The sequence below is a fragment of the Macrotis lagotis genome, chromosome X (genome assembly GCF_037893015.1).
Source record: "Macrotis lagotis isolate mMagLag1 chromosome X, bilby.v1.9.chrom.fasta, whole genome shotgun sequence".
NCBI classification, from domain to species: domain Eukaryota; kingdom Metazoa; phylum Chordata; class Mammalia; order Peramelemorphia; family Peramelidae; genus Macrotis; species Macrotis lagotis.
The window spans coordinates 307,868,022-307,890,554 of record NC_133666.1 but is presented as its reverse complement, the minus strand read 5'-3'; positions in this window follow the sequence as shown (position 1 = coordinate 307,890,554).

Genomic DNA, 22,533 nt, shown 5'->3' with positions numbered 1-22,533 from the left:
CACACAGACACACACAATGACACACACAATGACACACACAGACACACACAATGACACAGACGCACACGATGACACAGACGCACACAATGACACACACACAGACACACGCACACAACAACGACAAGGCTGGGGTGGGGGGCAGGAGGCCATGTTGGCTCTCCGCGGGCTCCGCGGGCTCGCGCCGGGGCGGCGGGTGTGCGCGGGCCGCGGGGCACGGGCCCCCCTGGGGTGACTGGCCCCGGTCTCGGAAGCCCCCGCCCCGCCGGGGCCGCGCCCCTCCCCCAGGGGCCATGTGCCCCGCTTCCCCTGGGGAGGGGCCCGAGAGGGGATGGGGCGGCGGGGGCGCGGCCCCGGGCCCCGGGCACGTGCGTGCTTTCCCCGCCGCACCGGGCCACGTGCCCGCGCCGCGTGCGTGTGTGTGCGTGTGTGCGCGCGCACCCCGGGCGCCCCGCGGCGGCAGCCTGTCTGTGACTCAGCGCGGCGGCGCCGGCGGGGCCTCAGCGGAGCGTCCTCAGTGCGCGCGCTCGGCCTGGGCTCGGCTGGGCTCGGCTGGGCTCGGCTGGGCTCGGCTGGGCTCGGGCTCGGGCTGGGCTCGGCTCGGCTCGGCTCGGCTCGGCTCGGCTCGGCTCGGCTCGGCTCGGCTGGGCTCGGGCGCGCGCTCGCGGAGGCCCTGGCAGCGCCGCGTCCCTCCTCCCCGTCTCCCCGGCACGAGGGGGGCGGGCCCTGCCCGGCCCGGAGCCCGGCAACACCCGTGGCCCGTGACCTAAGCCCTAGGGCGGGACAACGAGTCTCCCTGGAACCCCGGGACTTGGGGCTGGGTGCCGGGCCGGCCGGGCCCAGGGGCGGCGGTCCCTGCGGCCCGCCCCCGCCCCGCCGGCCTCACTGCCCCCGCCGCCGCGCGGCCTGCCGCGACCCCCTTCACCGCAGCAGGCCCCCCACTTTCCGTCGGGGCTCCGCAGGGACGCTTGTCTGTCCGCCGAACCCAGGGAGGGAGGGGCGCCGTCCGAGCCGGGAGAGAGCACCCCCGCCGCGGAGCCCCCGCGCCCGCCTGGCAGCGCAGAGAGTGTCCGCCGCTCACCTCCGCTGCCCACATGCGCCCATGCCCCGACCGCTCACCTCCCCTGCCCACATGCGCCTATGCCCCGACCGCTCACCTCCCCTGCCCACATGCGCCTATGCCCCCCGACCGCTCACCTCCCCTGCCCGGATGCGCCTATGCCCCCAGACCGCTCACCTCCCCTGCCCGGATGCGCCTATGCCCCGACCGCTCACCTCCCCTGCCCACATGCGCCCATTCCCCGACCGCTCACCTCCCCTGCCCGGATGCGCCTATGCCCCGACCGCTCACCTCCCCTGCCCACATGCGCCTATGCCCCCCGACCGCTCACCTCCCCTGCCCGGATGCGCCTATGCCCCGACTGCTCACCTCCCCTGCCCGGATGCGCCTATGCCCCCCGACCGCTCACCTCCCCTGCCCGGATGCGCCTATGCCCCGACCGCTCACCTCCCCTGCCCACATGCGCCTATGCCCCCAGACCGCTCACCTCCCCTGCCCGGATGCGCCTATGCCCCGACCGCTCACCTCCCCTGCCCACATGCGCCCATTCCCCGACCGCTCACCTCCCCTGCCCGGATGCTCCTATGCCCCGACTGCTCACCTCCCCTGCCCACATGCGCCTATGCCCCCCGACCGCTCACCTCCCCTGCCCGGATGCGCCTATGCCCCGACCGCTCACCTCCCCTGCCCACATGCGCCTATGCCCCCCGACCGCTCACCTCCCCTGCCCGCATGCGCCTATGCCCCGACCGCTCACCTCCCCTGCCCACATGCGCCTATGCCCCCCGACCGCTCACCTCCCCTGCCCACATGCGCCTATGCCCCGACCGCTCACCTCCCCTGCCCACATGCGCCTATGCCCCGACCGCTCACCTCCCCTGCCCGGATGCGCCTATGCCCCGACCGCTCACCTCCCCTGCCCACATGCGGCCATGCCCCGACCGCTCACCTCCCCTGCCCAGATGCGCCTATGCCCCCCGACCGCTCACCTCCCCTGCCCACATGCGCCTATGCCCCCAGACCGCTCACCTCCCCTGCCCGGATGCGCCTATGCCCCGACCGCTCACCTCCCCTGCCCACATGCGCCCATTCCCCGACCGCTCACCTCCCCTGCCCGGATGCGCCTATGCCCCGACTGCTCACCTCCCCTGCCCACATGCGTCTATGCCCCCCGACCGCTCACCTCCCCTGCCCGGATGCGCCTATGCCCCGACCGCTCACCTCCCCTGCCCACATGCGCCTATGCCCCCCGACCGCTCACCTCCCCTGCCCGGATGCGCCTATGCCCCGACTGCTCACCTCCCCTGCCCACATGCGCCTATGCCCCCCGACCGCTCACCTCCCCTGCCCGGATGCGCCCATGCCCCGACCGCTCACCTCCCCTGCCCACATGCGCCTATGCCCCCCGACCGCTCACCTCCCCTGCCCGGATGCGCCCATGCCCCGACCGCTCACCTCCCCTGCCCACATGCGCCCATGTCCCGACCGCTCACCTCCCCTGCCCACATGCGCCTATGCCCCGACCGCTCACCTCCCCTGCCCGGATGCGCCTATGCCCCGACCGCTCACCTCCCCTGCCCACATGCGCCCATGCCCCGACCGCTCACCTCCCCTGCCCAGATGCGCCTATGCCCCCCGACCGCTCACCTCCCCTGCCCACATGCGCCTATGCCCCCCGACCGCTCACCTCCCCTGCCCACATGCGCCTATGCCCCCAGACCGCTCACCTCCCCTGCCCGGATGCGCCTATGCCCCGACCGCTCACCTCCCCTGCCCACATGCGCCCATTCCCCGACCGCTCACCTCCCCTGCCCGGATGCGCCTATGCCCCGACTGCTCACCTCCCCTGCCCACATGCGCCTATGCCCCCCGACCGCTCACCTCCCCTGCCCACATGCGCCTATGCCCCCAGACCGCTCACCTCCCCTGCCCGGATGCGCCTATGCCCCGACCGCTCACCTCCCCTGCCCACATGCGCCCATTCCCCGACCGCTCACCTCCCCTGCCCGGATGCGCCTATGCCCCGACTGCTCACCTCCCCTGCCCACATGCGCCTATGCCCCCCGACCGCTCTCCTCCCCTGCCCGGATGCGCCTATGCCCCGACCGCTCACCTCCCCTGCCCACATGCGCCTATGCCCCCCGACCGCTCACCTCCCCTGCCCGGATGCGCCCATGCCCCGACCGCTCACCTCCCCTGCCCACATGCGCCCATGCCCCGACCGCTCACCTCCCCTGCCCACATGCGCCCATGTCGCGACCGCTCACCTCCCCTGCCCACATGCGCCTATGCCCCCCGACCGCTCACCTCCCCTGCCCACATGCGCCTATGCCCCCCGACCGCTCACCTCCCCTGCCCACATGCGCCTATGCCCCGACCGCTCACCTCCCCTGCCCACATGCGCCTATTGCCCCTTTGCTTTACAGCTGACTGACCTTCCTGAAGAGCACAGGAGGAGTAGGGTCATGTGATAGTTTATTTTTATAGAATATTTAAATATCACAAATTTATACTTAATGTATTGGCATCATGATTTATTTTAATAGTTTTTACGATTTCCAAAGATTCACATACTTTATTATCTCATTCAATCCTTACAATAAACTTGAGAAGTAGCTGGGACTATTGTCTTCATTTTTGTTCCAGATTCAAGACAGCTTCTCCCACTACACTTACAAAGGAGGCTAAAAGCTTCCTTTATTAGGCAGGAGAAAAAGGCACCCAAGGTCTCTAAGTGGAGAATCAGCCATAGGCTATTCTTCTCTTCTTTTTTTTTATAGGGCAATGGGGTTAAGTGATTTGACCAAGGTCACACAGCTAAGTAAATATTAAATGGATTTGATCTGGATTTGAACTCAGGTCCTCCTGACTCCAGGTCACACGGTGTATTCACTGCACCACTTAGCTGACCCTTTCATTTTTTTTAGAATAGAAGAAAGCAACTGGAAAAAATATGAAAACAACTTCTCTGATGGACTTGTGATGAAGAATTCAATCCACCCAGAGACAGTTAATTGGGTCTGAACACAGACTGAGGTACAATTTTTTTTCTCTTTCTTTCACTTTGTTTTTCTGAGGTTTTTCCATTTTGGGGGAGGGAGGGGGGATTTTGCTCACTCTTACAAGACTATTTTAGTAATGTGTAAATAAAAATAAAAATTGAAAATAATAGAATATTATTTAATAATATTTATTAATAATACTTTTAAAAGATGTTTAAGAATATTTAAGAAATTAAATTTAAGCACATTTAATAAATAATATTTATAAGTATTTAATTATTATTTTAGAATATAGAATAAATAATATTTAAGATAGAAGAAGAACTTGGGGAAAGGCAGTGTTGTAACAGAAAGAACCTTGGAGAGGAGTTCAAGTATGACTTAACTTCTATGTCTACATCAATTTACCTCTGCCCTGGTCACCCTTCTCACTCCCCACAGACATGCTTCAATTGCTAGGGAACAAGTTACCTCCAGATAAGGGTCTGACCATCAGGTGCCAAGGGCTTGCTTATCATTTCTTTGCAAACTACTTCCAAACCTGTGTGACTTATCCCTAAATTTCTTTCCTGAATTCCAGTCCTGTGAGCAAATGCTTACTAAGCATCTCTTCCTGGCCATTCCAGAAATCTCAAACTCCACATCTACAAAACCAACTCTTCCCACTTAAACCTATCTCTTCTCCTAACGTCCCAATTTTCTGCAGAGCACAGTCCTTCCAAACACAAAAGTTCTCAACTAATGTGGCCATCCTTAACTGTGTTATCCATATCTAGTCTCTGTTGATCATCTCTATTTTAATGCATATATCTCTTCTTTGTAATAGGTTTTTGCATTGTCTCCCACCATTAACCTGTGGGCTCCTTGAAATCTGGAATTTTTTTTTTTGCTTCTTTCTAAACAGTCTTCTCCAAATTCCCACATTTGTGCCCACCTGTCCACTCACATGGTTACCACCATGGTGCAGGACTTTTTGTTTGAACAAGAACCTATTGATCTTGAGTTTGGTCTCACCTCTCTCCAGTCCATCCTCTGCACTGATGCCAGACTGATTTTCTTAAAACAGATTTTGCTTTGTTACTCCTACTCAAAAATCCTCTTGGTTCCTTATAGCCTTCAGAGTAAAATACAAAATTCTCATCTCAACATTTATAGTCCTCCATAATCCAACTTCCTCAAGAACTTTCTTTCTTATTATACCCCTTAATAGGACAGCTATGTGGTATAGTCAGGAGGACCTGAGTTCAGATTTGACCTCAGACACTTACTACTTGTGTGAATTTGGGCAACTCTGCTTGCCTTGCATCCAGGGCTATCTCCTGATGCACATCTGGCCATTGGACCCAGATGGTTCTGAAGGAGAAAGTGAAACTGGAGACTTAGCACAGCTCCCCCTCCCTCAAATCCAATTCACATGTTTATCATGGCATCACCTTTCTGATATCATGGTCTTCTTTGAAAATGAAGGACAAATATTAATTAAGATGGTATAGTAGATCAGAATGCAGGGACTATAAAATAGTATAGTGGATAGAATGCAGTATCTGTGACCTTAGGTACTTAATAGCTGTATGTCCCTGGGCAGCTGTGTAATCCTGTCCTTGAAGATCTTCTGTTTCTTCTGGAGAATGGCATGTATGGTATCGCATGGATACAGATAAATGAATATGATATAAAGTAGTATAAAGAAATTTCTAGAGAGGGAGAGTTAATTAATGATATGAAATTTCTGGGAAATGCTAGCAAGATTTTTTAACGTTAACATAAAGGGGTATTATTGTTTTGTCAAATAATCATATCTGACTCTTCATGACCCCATTTAGGGTTTTCTTGGCAAAGATACTGGAGTAGTTTGCCATTTCCTTCTCCAGTTCATTTGCCAGATGAGAAAACTGAGGCAAACAGAGTTAAATGACTTGCCTAAGCTCACACAACTACTTTGTCTGAGGTCAGATTTGAATTCAGAAAGATGTGTTCCTGACTCCAGTCACTGCAATGCTCCATGCATTGTATCATCTAGCTGCTTTACTAAATATGCAGCCTGAGATTTTGGCTACTTTTTTTGTATATCACATTTGTTCAATCTTTGTTGGGCTTATAAGCAACTAATGTCTGTAGAAGTTTTTCTCCCCACATACAAACTTTTCAGCCCTATAACTCTTAACCTGAATATGATTTTCTGAACCTAAATGCAGAAATTTGTATTTATCTTCATGAATTTTTATCTCATTTATAAGTACATCCTTTCCATATTTTGAGATCCTTTAAGATTCTGCTTTTATCATCCAATATATTAGTTCTCTATACAAATTTCATGACACATACAGACTCGTTAAAAATGCCCTCTGTCTTCAATACTTGTTAAATTGTTGACCAGGTCAGGTCAAGGACACAGCCTTGTGGTTCAGTTAGCTTGGACTAAGACTTGTACCAACAGCCAGTTAGCATTTCCTCATCTTGTCCAAGAGTCAATGATGAATAACTTGGTCAAATTACTTGCAGATTACTGAAATCAAAGTACCTTACTTGAAAAGCATTCATCTGATCTATCATTCTTCTTACTCTAAGGGGAAAAAAAAGGAAATTATGTTAATTTGTATAATGGTATATTAGTTGTTTTAGAATTATACTTTAACATTAATTTTATTTTTCTATTTTATTTTTTCCAATTACATGCAAAAATAGTTTTCGACATTCATCCTTTTGCAAGTTCTTGAGTTCCACATTTTTCTACTACCTGCTCTTCCATCCCCCATCACCATGGCAGCAAACAATCTGATGTAAGTTATACATGTATAATCATTAAAATTCATTTTTTAAAATTTAGTTTCAAATTCTCTCCTCTCTACCCCTATCCTCCTTTGAGAAGCAATATAATATAAATTATACATGTGAAATTCTGCAAAACATTTTCCCATACTAGCCATATAAACCAAAAAAGACAAGAAAAATAAAGTGAAAATTATATATTTTTTTGGACTCAGAGTTCTGAACATCAGAAGAACTTAAGGCTTCATCAGTGGAAATGAAATGAAAGATGTACTACCATTTCTTATACTGCTGCACCTAAGGGAACTTTGGTACTTTTTTGAACTAAGGGACTTTTCCATGTCCCTTCCCTGAAACCTTCAATACAGGTGGTCCTCAATTCATTAAGATGAACTTTCTGAGAACAAGAAACTGTCTTCATTCTTCTGTTTCAATGTTTTCAGGTATAGTAAAAGTTTAATAAAAGCTTTTGACCCTTTTGATTCTTTCATTCAACCTACTTAGTGATTAATCTACTTTGTTTCAAAAATCAAATCAGGAAAGTTTGTTGTTAAACATTTGTTCAGTCATGTCCACCTCTTTGTGACCCCATGGATTATATAGCATGCCAGGTCCTTCTATCCTCCACTATCTCCCAAGGTCTTTTCCAAGTTTGTTTGTTGCTTCCACATCACTATCTGTCCATCTCATCCTCTGCCATTCCCTTTTCCTCTTGCCTTCAGTCTTTCCCAACATCAGGGTATTTTTCAATGAGTCCTGTATTCTCATTATCTGAGTAAAGTATTTAAGCTTTAGCTTCAGTATTTGTCCTATTGAATAGTTTGAATTAATGTCTTTAAGTATTGAATTGAATGATTTGATCTTTGAATCTCAAAAGTCTTCTCTAGTATCACATTTTGAAACAGTCAATTCTGTAGCACTCAGTTTTCCTTATAGTCCAACTTTCACAGCCATACATTGCTACTGAAAAAAACCATAGCTTCTGACTATATAGACCTTGGCCAGCAAGGTGATTTCTCTTTTTTTCCCTCTTCGCCATAGTTTTTCTTCCAAGAAGAAAGCTCTTTTAATTTCATGACTGCAGTTGCCATTAAAATGATCTTTGAGCCTAAGAATGTAAAATTTGACACTGCTTTCATTTCTTCTTCTTCCTTTTGCCAGAAATTGATGGGACTACTTGCCATGATTTTAGTTGTGTTTTTTTTAAATGTTAAGGTTCAAGTCAGTTTTTGTACTTTCCTCTTTCACCCTCCTTAAGAGGCTCTATAATTCTTCTTTACTGTCAGGAAAGTGGTATCATCTGCATCGCTGAAATTATTGATATTTCTCCCAGAAATCTTAATTCTGGATTTTGATTTGTCCAGCCTTGTATTTTACATGACATATTCTAAATAAATAAGATATTGTTACCAGTATTGTCATTATCAGTCAGTCAATAAGCACTAAGTTTCAGGCACTGTGCCTGAAAGGATACATATCAAGGCAAAAGACAGGACCCCCAATCTAATGGATGGGTCAACTTAAAAACAATTATACACAAACTATGCACAGAATACATAGAAAATAATCAATAGAGGGAAGGCACTAGAATTAAGAGGCTTTAGGAAACGTTTCCTATAACAGGTGGGATTTAAGTTGGGACCTGAAGACAGGAAAGTCAGGAGGCAGAAATGAAGAGTATTCTAGGCATGGAAAATAGCTAAAGAAACCCATCATCATCATCGTTAATTAAGAGATTCTACCTCATTTGGTCTCTGATACATACTTGTTACGTGATTACAAACTGCGCTCCAGTAAACTCCTTAAAGTGATAAATTGTATTACTATCTGCATTTGATAGTGCGAGTTTCCTCACCTGGGAATGCACGGTCCAGACTGTAAAGGGAAGTGAAAGACAAAGTAACTGGGGGAATTGAGTAGGAAGAGAGAAGATAAAAAAAAAATGGAGAATGAGGTAGACTAGAGAGAGGCCCTAACTTTTTACCTAGTTCCAGTTCTTTTTACCATGACTGATAAACTCTTTAGAAAGATAACTCTGCTCTTAATTATCTGTTTCATGTCTTCATATGGATATCTCTTTACCCATGGAGGAGTGGAGGAAGGGAAAGATCATCAACCATCTTGTCCAAGCTTTTTTTCTGCCCTTGTGTAACTAGGATTATTCTAGTTTACTAAGTGCCTTTATATCCTAGGTGTCTTACTGATTTTGGTTGCCTCAATTTCTTCTGAATACATGAATTTACTATCTATGTATAATTCCATAAGTAACAATATTATTCTCCTCTTTGTTCTTTGTGTCCCATTTTCCCACTTGACAACCTCTTTGACAGTAGTTTGGGTTTGCTTCCAATCCCTCAGGAATTTTTTCTTACTTTCTTCCTGAAATATTTCCTCCATTGAATCTAAGAAGTCTTCATTTTCTCTAAAAGCTGGAAGGAAGAGACATTCCTTAAGGTCTTTCACTCTAGAAGAGAGATCAGCTGGCACCTGTTGTCCATATAATTGATGACCAGCTCACAAAGGAAGACAAATATAAAATATAGTCCTCAGTCATTGAAACAAATCCCTTGATGTTTATACTTCCTGAGTATTAAGATGAATATTTCATTGAAAGTCAGAGGTGCTGTAAGATTTTGGGGATACTTTGTAGCTTGCTGGAAGTTTTACAAGGTACTCTACAAACATTTTTTCACTTGATCCTCACAACATGTGCTATTAGCATTATTATTGACAATTTATAGACAAGGAAACTTTCAAAGTGGTTAAATGACTTAACCATCTTCCAAGGTTTCTTCCTAAAAGAGTTCTTGTTATACTCACATGGACCTTAATTGTTTTTGTCTCTTAGTACTTCATACATTATCTGGCACATAACAGACACTTAATAAATGCTTGTCGATTGATTTGTTATCATCATTCTGGCATTGAGTGATAATTTTAAACTTCCCTAACCTCATCCTTTCTTATGTTCTAATTTACCTCCTGTGAAGTGTATCGAGTATCCCCTCTCAAATTCAGACGCAAAGCAACCAAGAGAATCTCCACCCCTCAGGCACCAATCCATACAATATTAAATAACAAATAATAATCTTTTTACCTGTTTCTTCTTTTCAATGGTTGTTCCTTACTCTTGGAATTCCCTCCTTCCTCATTTCTGCTTCCTGGCTTAATTTTTCTTGCTGTTGAGCTGTTTTCAGTTATGTCAGCTCTTCATGACCCAATTTGGGTTTTCTTGGCAAAGATACTGGAATAGTTTGCCATTTTCCTCTCTAGCTCATTTTACAGATGAGGAAACCAAGACAAACAGCATTAAATGACTTGCTCAGGATCACATGACTTGTAAGAGTCTAAGGTCATATTTGAACTCAGATCCTCCTGACTCTAGACCTGGTGCTTTGTCCCCTGTGCCACCTAGGTGATCATGGTTACATTTAAGTCTTAGCTAAGATCCTGTCTTATGTAAGATGCCATTCCTAATTCTCCCCACCTTCTCAACTAATGCCTCTCCAGGAAGATTATCTTCTCTTTTTCCTCTATTATATTTTGTTTTTACTTAGTTATTTGTCTCTCCCATTAGACTGAGCAACTTGTGGAAAAAGGATGGAATGTTGTCTTTGTATCTTCAGCATTAAGCACATAGTAGGCACTTGACAAATATTTGTGACTTAACTCTACATTCTATGAGGATTCCATTTGGTATTGATCTATCATTTTTAGATTTTAATGGTTATCTAGTTTTACTTTCTTATACTATACATGAAGAAACTGAAAGGTAGTTTACTTAAGGTTATATGACTAGCAGGAGGTCCAGAAGCAAGAAGAATGGGAAGAGTGTGAGGCATGCATTTAGAAAAGACCTAGATTCAAAACCTTTTTATTGCATCTCTTAGTTTTTTGACTGTAGGCAAGTCATTTAACCCTCTGAAACAATTTCCTCATCTATAAATTGAGGATAATAATACTAGTAGCACATTTCACAGAGATGTTGTGAAGATCCAGTGGCAAAGTGCCTTGTAAACTTCCTAGCAAGTCTCAGGGTGTCCCCAAAATATTGGTACAATTCCAAGTTTCAAGAGATTAAAACAGCACAAAGACTTTTGGGACATCCTCTTTGTGCATAAATGTCAGTAATCATTGCCATAACTTCCTACCTTTATCATTAAACCTTTCCTGATTACTCCAGCCTTCTTCTGACTTAAATACTGAGTAGCCTCAAAGGAATCTGCAAAGTATTCTCTCTATTCAATTCTTAAATCTTTCTTTTTTTTAAATCCCAAGGCCTTCCCTTGGCTATAAGAGAGACTGTCTGTGTGTGTGTGTGTGTGTGTGTGTGTGTGTGTGTGTGTGTGCGTGTGTGTGCGCACGCGTACACACATGATCTGTATGAGCTGGGGTCTGTTAGGATGATAGGCACTCATTCCAGGGTGCCGATCTCTGTCTGATATTACTTATATTAGGATAAGAATGATACTGATCTCTCTCTAAGTGGTATGTGTGTGAATAGACCCACTAAAGCTTATAGATTCCATTTTCTTCAGCTTACCCACATTCATCACATCAGCAGATTTAGACAATTTATTTGTGTCGTCTTATATGTTCTTGGTTGCAGAAAATAACAACCCCAAATTCCTACATCCTGAGGATTTTTTGCAACAAGTTATAGCTGGCTGTCTCTCTGGAGTGAGACTATGTGAAAAGTCCTATGCTGGTCTCTGAGAACATAGATCATCTCTTTGGCTTTTCTCTTTCATCTCCAAAGGACACATCAATTGACTAGACTTTCCCTGATCTCTATGGCCTCCCCACCCATGTTTCAGAGCATCTGACTTCTGTCTCCCTGTCTCTTCTCTCCCTCAAAGCTGACTCCTTGTTTTAAGCTACAGTACAAATTCTCCAAGGATACATAAGGAGCATGTCTGAGCCAAGGACTTGAACTGAACCAGTCTGAGTAATGTGCCCAAATCAAAATATTTTTATTTTTTCTGATTCATGAATTGATGAGTCAAGAAGCACCCAATGAAGCTATATGAGCCAGAATCAGATCTATATATTTTTGAAACCAAGAAGACTTGGGTTCAAATTTCACCTCAGAAACTTGCTAACTGTGTGACTCTGGACAAGTCTTATAACTTCTTCTTTTTTTTTTTTAGGTTTTTGCAAGGCAAATGGGGTTAAGTGGCTTGCCCAAGGCCACACAGCTAGGTAATTATTAAGTATCTGAGGCCAGGTTTGAACTCAGGTACTCCTGACTCTAAGGCCGGTGCTTTATCCACTGCACCACCTAGCCGCCCCAAGTCTTTTAACTTCTCCAAAATGAAGTTTCCTCATCTGTAAATATGGGTAATAATCATACCTACCTTACAAAGTTTATTGGAAGATGAAATGAGATGATATAAAGCGGTTTAAAAACCTTAAAAGGCTAAATATCTCTATGTTATTACTACTATTTTTAGAAATAAAATAATCTTTCTTGATTCTATTTGCTTTTTCATTAGTTTTTTTCTCAATATATACTCCTCCCTTTCTTCTTTAGAAGTGAACTTTTCCAGAGCTCAGAATGCAACCAAGAATCAACTACCCAGCAAAACTGAACGTCCTCTTCCAGGGGAAAAGATGGACTTTCAGTCAACCAGGGGAATTTCAAATGTTCCTGTTGAAATGGCCAGAGCTGAACAGAAGGTTTGATCTTCAGGTACAGGACTCAGGTGAAGCATAAAAAGTGGAGGAGAAGGGGAAAATAAGAGGGACTTAATGACAATGAACTGCATGTATTCTTGCATAGAAAAATGATACTGATAATATTCATATGAACCTTCTCAGTTAATAGAGCAGGTAGAAGGAGCTTTTATAGATGAAGCACAGGAGAAAGCTGAATTTGAAGATATAATATATTGTAAAAATGGAGTCAATGGCTAAAAGGGAAATGTAATGGGAGTAAGAGAAAGGAGAGGTGGAATAGGCTAAGATATTTCATATAAGATTTTTTTTATTACAATGCGCTATTTCAATGATATGGAAGGGGGGAAGGCAAGGCGGAATGAGAGAACCTTCCTTCTCATTAGAGGTGGCTAGAAGAGGAAACAGTATATATACTCAATGGGGTATAGACATCTAGGGTAAGAAGGAGGGCGGGACAGGGGGAAGGGGGGATGTGAGGGAGGGAGGAGAGGATGGACCATGGCGGGGAGAGTGGTCAGAGATAACACATTTTCTTTTTTACTTCTTGCAAGGGGCTGGGATTGGATGGCCTATCCGGGACCATAGGGCCAGGTGGATGTTGGGCCTAAGGAGTGGTAAGGGGGCTCAGGGCCTCTTGGCCCCAGAGCTGGGGATCTGTCTGCTGCACCACTCAGTGACCCTACAGCAGAGTCAGAGTGAGAGGAAAGAGAAAATGTAGTACATGGTAGTGGAGAAACACAAAAGGAGGGAGTTGCAATCAGCAATGGCAACGGTGGAAAAATATGGAGGTAACTTTTACAATGGACTTATCACAAAGAATGTGATCCACCCGCCACAGAGTTGGTGGTGTTGGAACACAGACTGAAGCACATTTTTTATTATTATTGTTGTTTTTGGGGGGGTGCAGGGCAAATGGGGCTGGGTGGCCTGCCTGGGGCCACATAGCAGGGTGATCATTGGGTGTCTGAGGCTGGATTTGGACCTGGGTGCTCCTGGCTCAAGGGCCAGTGTTCTGTCTGACACCCAGCCACCCCTACTATTATTACTATTTTATTTTATGTCTTTTTTTTTTCTTTTTTTTTGGTTTTTGCAGGGCAGTGGTGTTGGGGTGGCTTGCATGGTCACATGGCTGGGTGATTGTTGGGTGTACAGGGCCAGATATGGACTTGGGTGCTCTTGGCTCCAGGGCTGTCCACTGCGCCATCTGGCCATACCTACAATTATTACTATTATTTTTTAATTTTAATTTTAATTTTTTTCTCTCCCCTTTATTTTATCACTCAAGTAAATCTATATTTTTTGGGGGGTAGGAGGTATTTGCTCCATCCACTGTGCCACCTGGCTGCCATAATAATAATAATAATAATAATAATAATAATAATAATAATAATAATAAATTTTAATTTAATTTTTCTCTTTATTGCTCATGCGTGTCTATTATTTGGGGGAGGGGTATTATGTTGACTCTTAAACAAGAATATTTTAGTAATATATAAAAAAATCAATTGTGCAAAAATAAGAATAAATAAAAATTTAAAACATTAAAAAAAGAAGTGAACTTTTCCTACCCAAATGAAAATCAAAGGATTTATGAAGGAAGATAATATCTGCTGCCAGAGAAAGAACTGATAAATAGAAGTATGTATAGTGTGGTTTGACATATATTACATATATATATATATATATACATATATATATATATATATACACACACATACATACATACATACATATCTATTTGTGTGTATCTAATGGTAGCCATCTGGGGAGGGTTATAAAAAATGCACAGCAGAGAATAAAAGAAATTGTAGAAGGAAGCATAAAAAGCAGAGTGGCTTTGAAAATGACAAGTAGCACTTATATAGCTTTTCAAAAAAAGTAAAAAGCATGAAATGTAAATTCATGATTTTATAGAGAATTCTCTTTTTGGGATGTGCTGTGTATTATGGAAATTTTTTTGTCTTTATATATTTGAGTTCAAAATGCATAAAAAATTAAAAAAAAAAGAAAAGAAAAAGACTTGAACCCTCCCTTCTATTAAAGATTTTATTTATTTTGAGTTTTACAATTTTTGCCCTAATCTTACTTCCCCCCACCACCACAGAAGGCAATCGGTTAGTCTTTACATTGTTTCCATGGTATACATTGATCCAAATTGAATGTGATGAGAGAGAAATCATATCCTTAAAGAAGAAACATAAAGTATAAGAGATAGCAAGATCAGACAATAAGTTATCAGGTTTTTTTTCTAAATTAAAGGTAATAGTGCTTGGTCTTTGTTCAAACTCCATGGTTCTTTCAATACAGATGGTATTCTCTACTGCAGACAGCCCCAAATTGTCCCTGATTGTTGCACTGATAGAATGAGCAAATCCATCAAGGTTGATCATCACCCCCATGTTGCTGTTAGGGTATACAGTATTTTTCTGGTTCTGCTCATCTCATCAGCATCAGTTCATGCAAATCCCTCCAGGCTTCCCTGAATTCCTGTCCCTCCTGGTTTCTAATAGAACAATAGTTTGCTAAGCCATTCCCCAATCGAAGGACATTTACTTGATTTCCAATTCTTTGCCACCACAAACAGGGCTGCTATGAATATGTTTGTACAAGTGATGTTTTTACCCTTTTTCCTCATCTCTTCAGGGTATAGACCCAGTAGTGGTATTGCTGGATCAAAGGGTATGCTCATTTTTGTTGCCCTTTTGAGCATAGTTCCAAATTTCTCTTCAGAAAGGTTGGATGAGTTCACAGCTCCACCAACAGTGTAATAGTGTTGGGGCGGCTAGGTGGTGCAGTGTATAAAGCACCGACCCTGGAGTCAGGAGTACCTGGGTTCAAATCCGGTCTCAGACACTTAATAATTACCTAGCTGTGTGACCTTGGGCAAGCCACTTAACCCCATTTGCCTTGCAAAAAAAAATACCAACAGTGTAATAGTGTCCCAGATTTCCCACAACCCTTCCAACAATGATCATTATCCTTTCTGGTCATATTGGCCAGTCTAAGAGGTGTGAGGTGGTACCTCAGAGACAGCTCATTATTTTTTTTTTAACTTTTCACTTAAACATTTAAAAAGATCATGACATTAACATATTAAGAGCAACCATTTCCTTATATAAAGAATCATACTAAACTGCAAATACCTACAGCCTATAGTTTGGTTTTTGCTATAACTTAAGATAGAACTTTTGGATGTATTCTTTTTTTTTTTTTTTTAGATTTTTCAAAGCAATAGGGTTAAGTGGCTTGCCCAGGGTCACATGGCTAGGTATTAACTGTCTGAGGTCGGAAGGTACTCCTGACTCAAAGGCCAATGCTCTATTCACTGTGCCACCTAGCCGCCCTTGGATGTGTTCTAATTGTCCATTTATCTGTGATTCTCTTCGTTAAAGAAATGCTCAATGACCTTCCTTATTTTTGTTTTTGGTTGGCATCACTATCATTAGTTTCCCTCAGGTAATACTTTTTATACAAAAATTTTGTTGGAAATGTCTTTATATCCAAAATTTTGATGGAGAGGAATCATACAGAAAGACAGAAAAACATGCCCTATAGTTGGCAAGGATATACAAAATTTGTACTCTCACATCTCAGTACCTGATATACCATATAAAGAAAAAAAAAGAAACAAAGCCTCATTTTTGTGAGGGCAGTTTTGTCTAATGTTGACATTCAGTCATGTATGACTCTTTGTGATCCCGTTTGGCAGAAATACTGGAGTGGTTTAGCATTTCCTTCTGCAGCTCATTTTATAGAGTGGGAAACTGAGGCAAAGAGGGTTAAATGACTTGTCCAGGGTCATGCAGTAAATATCTGAAGCTAGATTTGAACTCCTGGTCTAGCATTCTCCACTGTGCCACCTGGCTGCCCCACTACCTAATAGACAAAATCAAAAGAGATGAGCATACCTACAGAAAACAGAATATATCAAGAAGTCTACAACTCACTTTTGTCTCCAAAAGAAAGATTTTTTTTCCCTTTGGATCAAAATGTAGTGTTCTTTGTTCTCAGGGATTCCTTCTTGGGGAAAAAAAGACAGGGATATGGTTCTGGCATTAGTGATTCCTTGCCTGCCATGATAAATGGATACTGCTAGGCATGGATTAGATGCCCAAAGAATATCTCTGTAGTTATTATTATTGCTCAAACTAGAAGACAGTAGACTGTATTTTCTTGTCCTTGCCTTTTCATATATCTCTGACATACCCCAAAACACTAGCTCCTTCCAATTTAGCATTGAAGGGTATTGTTGAAAGGTACATTGGATTAGAAGAATGGCACCCCATCACTTTAGGGAGCAATGAGGATAAGGAATCCCTATTTGGTTCTGAACAACTTCAAGAATTATAAAATATTAGGAAAGCTAGTTCAGTACCTTCTTTTTATAGATAAGAAATTCAGAACTAGAGGAGAGGGGAGAGGTGAATAGATCCAGATAGGGAGGAACCAGGCTGAAATTCTTAGCCATGTGGTCTGATTCCAAATGTAACTTTGTACTACACTGTGTTGTTTCTTCTCCATGGCTAATTATGCTAGGTTATACTGAGTTTGCATTGCTACTTATCAGTTAATTTTAAATTTTTACTGAAACTCTTTTATATTATTCATTTCCTTGCCTTCTTAACAGAATATGCCATTGGACATACTTTAACCCTCCTTTTATGACTCAGAGTAATCATCCTGAACAGTAATTTCTTTGCCATTCAATAATATAATATAACATAATATAGCTATGATTTCTAGGTATTTTGATATGTATAAAGTCCCTTCCACCATGACCTTCAATTTCCTTATCTGTAGAGATGTACTAGGTGATATCACATGTTCCTTTGCACTCTAATATTATATATTTTAAAAATATTCATAAATATTTCATATTTTACATATATTTACATTTTATATACCCTTTTATTTTGAGGGGAAATAAAAACTTTATTGTAATATGTAAAAACTTCTAGTTATGCCTTTGGGATTAAGAGTCAGTTGGTAAAGATAATAAGACAGTCTATAAAAGGCCCCTTTTGCAATCTTTTCTTTTGCAATCTTCTGCTCCTCTTTGGCCCCCTGTTCTTGAGACTAGCCTGTTAGAACTCTATATGGAGATGGAGAGCAAAGATGGTGGAGTAATAGGAAGCAGAACAAGAAGCTCCAATTCCTGCAAAAAGTTCTAGAAAATAAGTCTGAATAAATCCAATGCAAAAATCTATAACAAGCCTGCTCCCTACCAATGAGGACCTTTAAAGAAATAGAGAATGATTAAGCATTCATGGTTTTTTAAAAAATATTTTATTTATTTATTTTTCCAATTATGCAATAGTAGTTTTTGAGTTTTATTCTTTTCTCCCTTCCTCTTTTTCTTCCTGACAGAAAGCAATCTATTATAAGCTAAGCATTCATGTTGAAAAGATCAAAGATGTACAGAAATTTTGATGTTCAAACACAGGAGTTGAGAGGAAACAAAAAAGGTAAATATAAGCAAAGATAAAGGACTAAACAAGGAAAAATATTACATTCTAATATACAGAGATGATATATGTTCCTTCTGAGCCCTAGCCAGGTCATTGAGGAAGTCTAATTAGAAGAGATTTGGGAACAGTTCTGTTTCTTGATGATCTGAAGAGAAGAATGGAAAAGGAGAAGAGGAAAGCAAAAGGAAAAGAAATAGAAAATTATCATTCAAAAACAGTGTGAAGGGGGGCAGATCCAAGATGGTGACAGGAGAGGATCATGTCTTAGACACTCTCTCATAAAACTTATAAACTAAGGACTCTAACTAAATTTTTGAGAGACAGAACCCACAGAGGGACACAGTGAGGCAGTTCTCCTACTCAAGGTAACCTGGAAAAGAGCAGAAAGGCTCTGCTCCCCCGGGGTTGGAGGGGCACCCGCCAGAGGGGTGGCCGCCAGAGTGAAAGAACTTCAGCCTCCCGGGGGAAGCCCCAGGGCACTGGGAGCCAGGATCATAGCTGCGGGAGGAATTTCCTGACCTACTCCCAGGGAGCACCGGCACAACTTGGGGGAACAGCAAGGGACCTCTGCCAAAGCGAGCACATGAAGCCCAGCCCTCAGAGCACACAGTGAGCAGCATGGACAAGGCAGTCCCAATCCAGGAAACAGAAGCAGGCAGAGCCTGTAAGCAGGAGCCCCCAGGGCATGAGCCCATTGAACCTAGGGAGGGGAGTGAAGAGAGAGAGACTGCAGAGCTCTGTCCACTGCTCCTGGAACAGGACTCTGGGGCTCTGACCACATTCAGATCCTGATCACAGCCTAGGCCCCCCATAGAACAGCAGGGCCCCTCCACCTCAGCCCCTGGCAGAGGGGGGCACAGACCAGGAGGGAGGACAGAGCCTCACACACTGAGACCCTTGTGGGAGTGTCCCAAAAGCTCAGAAAGCACCCCAAAAACAGGCTTAGGCTGAGAAAATGAGCAAGCAGAGAAAAAAGAGGAACACCATTGAGAAATATTTTGCCTATGAACCCAAGAAGGGTCAAAATACTCAGTCTGAAGATAAGGAAGCACAAGCTCCTCCATCTAAAGACTCCAAGAAAAACAGAAATTGGGATCAGGCTATGATAGAGCTAAAAAAAACCTTTGAAAATCAAATGAGGGAGCTAGAAGAAAAACTGGGAAAAGAAAGGAGAGAGAGATGCAGGAAAAATATGAAAATGAAGTCAGTAGCTTAGTCAAGGAAATCCAAAAGAATGCTAAAGAAAATAGCATGCTAAAAACCAGCTTAGGTCAAATGGATAAAACAGTTCAAAAAGTTATTGAGGAGAAGAATGCTTTTAAAAGCAGAATTGGCCAGATGGAAAAAGAGATAAGAAAGCTCTCTGAGGAAAATAAATCCTTCAGACAAAGAATAGAACTCAGGGAAGTTGATGAATTTTACTTCAAAACCAAAAGAATGGAAAATTAGAAGAAAATGTGAAACATCTCATTGAAAAAACAACGGATATGGAAAACAGATTTAGGAAAGATAATTTAAAAATTATTGGAATACCTGAAAATTATGATTAGAAAAAGAGCCTTGACATCATTTTCAAAGAATTACTACAGGAAAATTTCCCTGATATCCTAGAATCAGAGGGCAAAATAGAAATGGAGAGAATCCATCGATCCCCCGGAGAAAGAGATCCCAAAAAACCAACCCCTAGGAATATTATAGCCAAGTTCCAGAACTCCCAAGTCAAAGAGAAAATATTACAAGCAACCAGAAGGGCACAATTCAAATATTGTGGAGCTGCAGTCAGGATCTCACAGGACTTAGCAGCAGCTACATTAAAAGCTTGCAGGGCTTGGAATATCATACACCAGAAGGCAAAAGAGCTTAGAATGCAACCGAGAATCAACTACCCAGCAAAATTGAACGTCCTCTTCCAGGGAAAAAGATGGACTTTCAGTGAACCAGGGAATTTCAAATGTTCCTGTTGGAATGGCCAGAGCTGGACAGAAGGTTTGATCTTCAAATACAAGACTCAGGTGAAGCACTGGGAAAATGAGCAAGCAGAGAAAGAAGAGGAACACCATTGAGAAATATTTTGCCTATGAGCCCAAGAAGGGTCAAAATACTCAGTCTGAAGATGAGAAACACAAGCTCCTGCATCTAAAGACTCCAAGAGAAACAGAAACTGGGATCAGGCTATGACAGAGCTCAAGACTTTGAGATTGGAAGAGAAGGGGAAAATATGAGGGACTTAATGATGATGAACTGCATGTATTCCTGCATAGAAAAATAACACTGATAATACTCATATGAACCCTCTCAATTAACAGAGCAGGTAGAAGGAGATTTTATAGATGAAGCACAGGAGAAAGCTGAATGTGAAGATAAAATATGGTATAAAAATGGAGTTAATAGTAAATAGGGAAATGTAATGGGAGAAAGAAAAAGGAGAGGAGGAATAGGCCAAGATATTTCATATAATAAGATTTTTCTTTATTCCAATGAGCTATTGCAGTGATATGGAAGGGGGGAAGGCAAGGGGGAATGAGGGAATCTTTGCTCTCATCAGAGGTGGCTAGGAGAGGAAACAACATATATACTCAACAGGGTATAGGCATCTGGAGTAAGAAGGAGAGGGGGGGACGGGGAAGGGGGGGATGTGAGTGATGGAGGAGAGGATGGACCATGGGGGGAGAGGGGTCAGATAAAACACATTTTCTTTTTTACTTCTTCAAGGGGCTGGAATTGGATGGCCTGTCCGGGACCATAGGGCCAGGTGGATGCTGGGCCTAAGGGGTGGTATGGGGGCTTGGGGCCTCTTGGCCCCAGGACCAGGGATCTGTCTGCTGAGCCACTCAGCTACCCTACAGCAGAGTCAGAGTGAAAGGAGAGAGAAAATATAGTACATGGTAGTGAAGAAATACGAAAGGAGGGAGTTGCAACCAGCAATGGCAATGGTGGAAAAATATGGAAGTAACTTTTGCGATGGACTTACCATAAAGAATGTGATCCACCCGCAACAGAGTTGTTGGTGTTGGAACAAAGACTCAAGCACATTTTTTATTATTATTATTTGGGGGAGGGTGCAGGGCAAATGGGGCTGGGTGGCCTGCCTGGGGCCACATAGTAGGGTGATCTTTGGGTGTCTGAGGCCGGATTTGGACCCGGGTGCTCATGGCTCAAGGGCCAATGCTCTGTCTGCCACCCAGCCACCCCTACTATTATTGCTATTTTACTTTATTTTGGGTCTTTTTTTTCTTCTTTTTGGTTTTTGCAGGGCACTGGGGGTTGGGTGGCTTGCATGTCACACAGCTGGGTGATTGTTGGGTCTACGGGGCTGGATGTGGGCTCAGATGCTCGTGGCTCCAGGGCTGGTGCTTTGTCCATTGCGCCACCTGGCCATACTTACAATTATTACTATTATTTTTTTTAATTTTAATTTTTTTCTCTCCCCTTTACTTTATCGCCCAAACAAGTCTATATTCATGGGGGGAGGGGTATTTTGTTTATTCTTAAACAAGAATATTCTATTAATGTAAAAAAATTGTACAAAATGAGAATTAAAAAAATTAAATTAAATTAAATTTAAAAAAAAGAAAATGGTTTTGGAGAAATCTGAGCAGATTTGTATCAACTGATTTACAGTGAAGTGGACATAGCCAGGAGAATAATCTATACAATGATGGAATGACCAGCCACCATTCCAAAAAACTCATGATGAAACATGTTCCTCCCTCCTGGCAAAGAAGGGATGGACTCAAGAAGAATGATTGAGACTTTTTTTAGAACTTGGATAATATGGGATTTTCTTTTCCTTGACTACATGTAACAGAGCTTTTATTTTTCTTTATTTCACAAAGTGATTAGGGTTGAGGAGGTTGGTGAAAGAGAAGGTAAATTTTTGTTAACTGAAAAAAATAATTTTTTTTTTAAAAGAGTTCCTGGAGCACTGAGAGATTGAGTATCTTGCCCAGAAAAAGTCCTTATCTTCCTGGCTTAAGGACTGACTCTTCTATTCCCAGGCTGCCTTGTTTATTGTACCAATATGTACACTATTGTGTTTTGCCCTACACTGGGGAAGAAGACCAGGACATCAGGGAGGTGATGCCATGACAGGCACAAGAACTGGATTTGAGTGAGGGGAGGATGGAACTTTGAATACAGTCTCAGACATTACCTGTGTGACTTTGGGCAGGTCACTTAACCCTGATTGCCTTGTATACAGGGCCATCTCCAGTCATCCTGATTCATATCTGACCACTGGACCCAGATGGCTCTGGAGGAGAAAGTGAGGCTGGTGACTTAGTACCACATCCCCTCAACTCAAATCCAATTCTTGTGCTTGTTATGACATCAACTCCCTAATGTTGTGGTCTTCTTCAAAAATAAAGGACAAACATTATTATACTATTGTAAATTCTTCTCACCTAGAAGCCCTCTATCTTTCTCAAATGAGGGAAGAGGTATATTTCATTATCTATTCTCTTGGACCTTCATCAGTTTTCCAGTTACTCAAACACAAATTTTCTTTTAGGAATCTCTTCATTTACATTATTATGGCCCTGTATAATAGGCAGCTGGG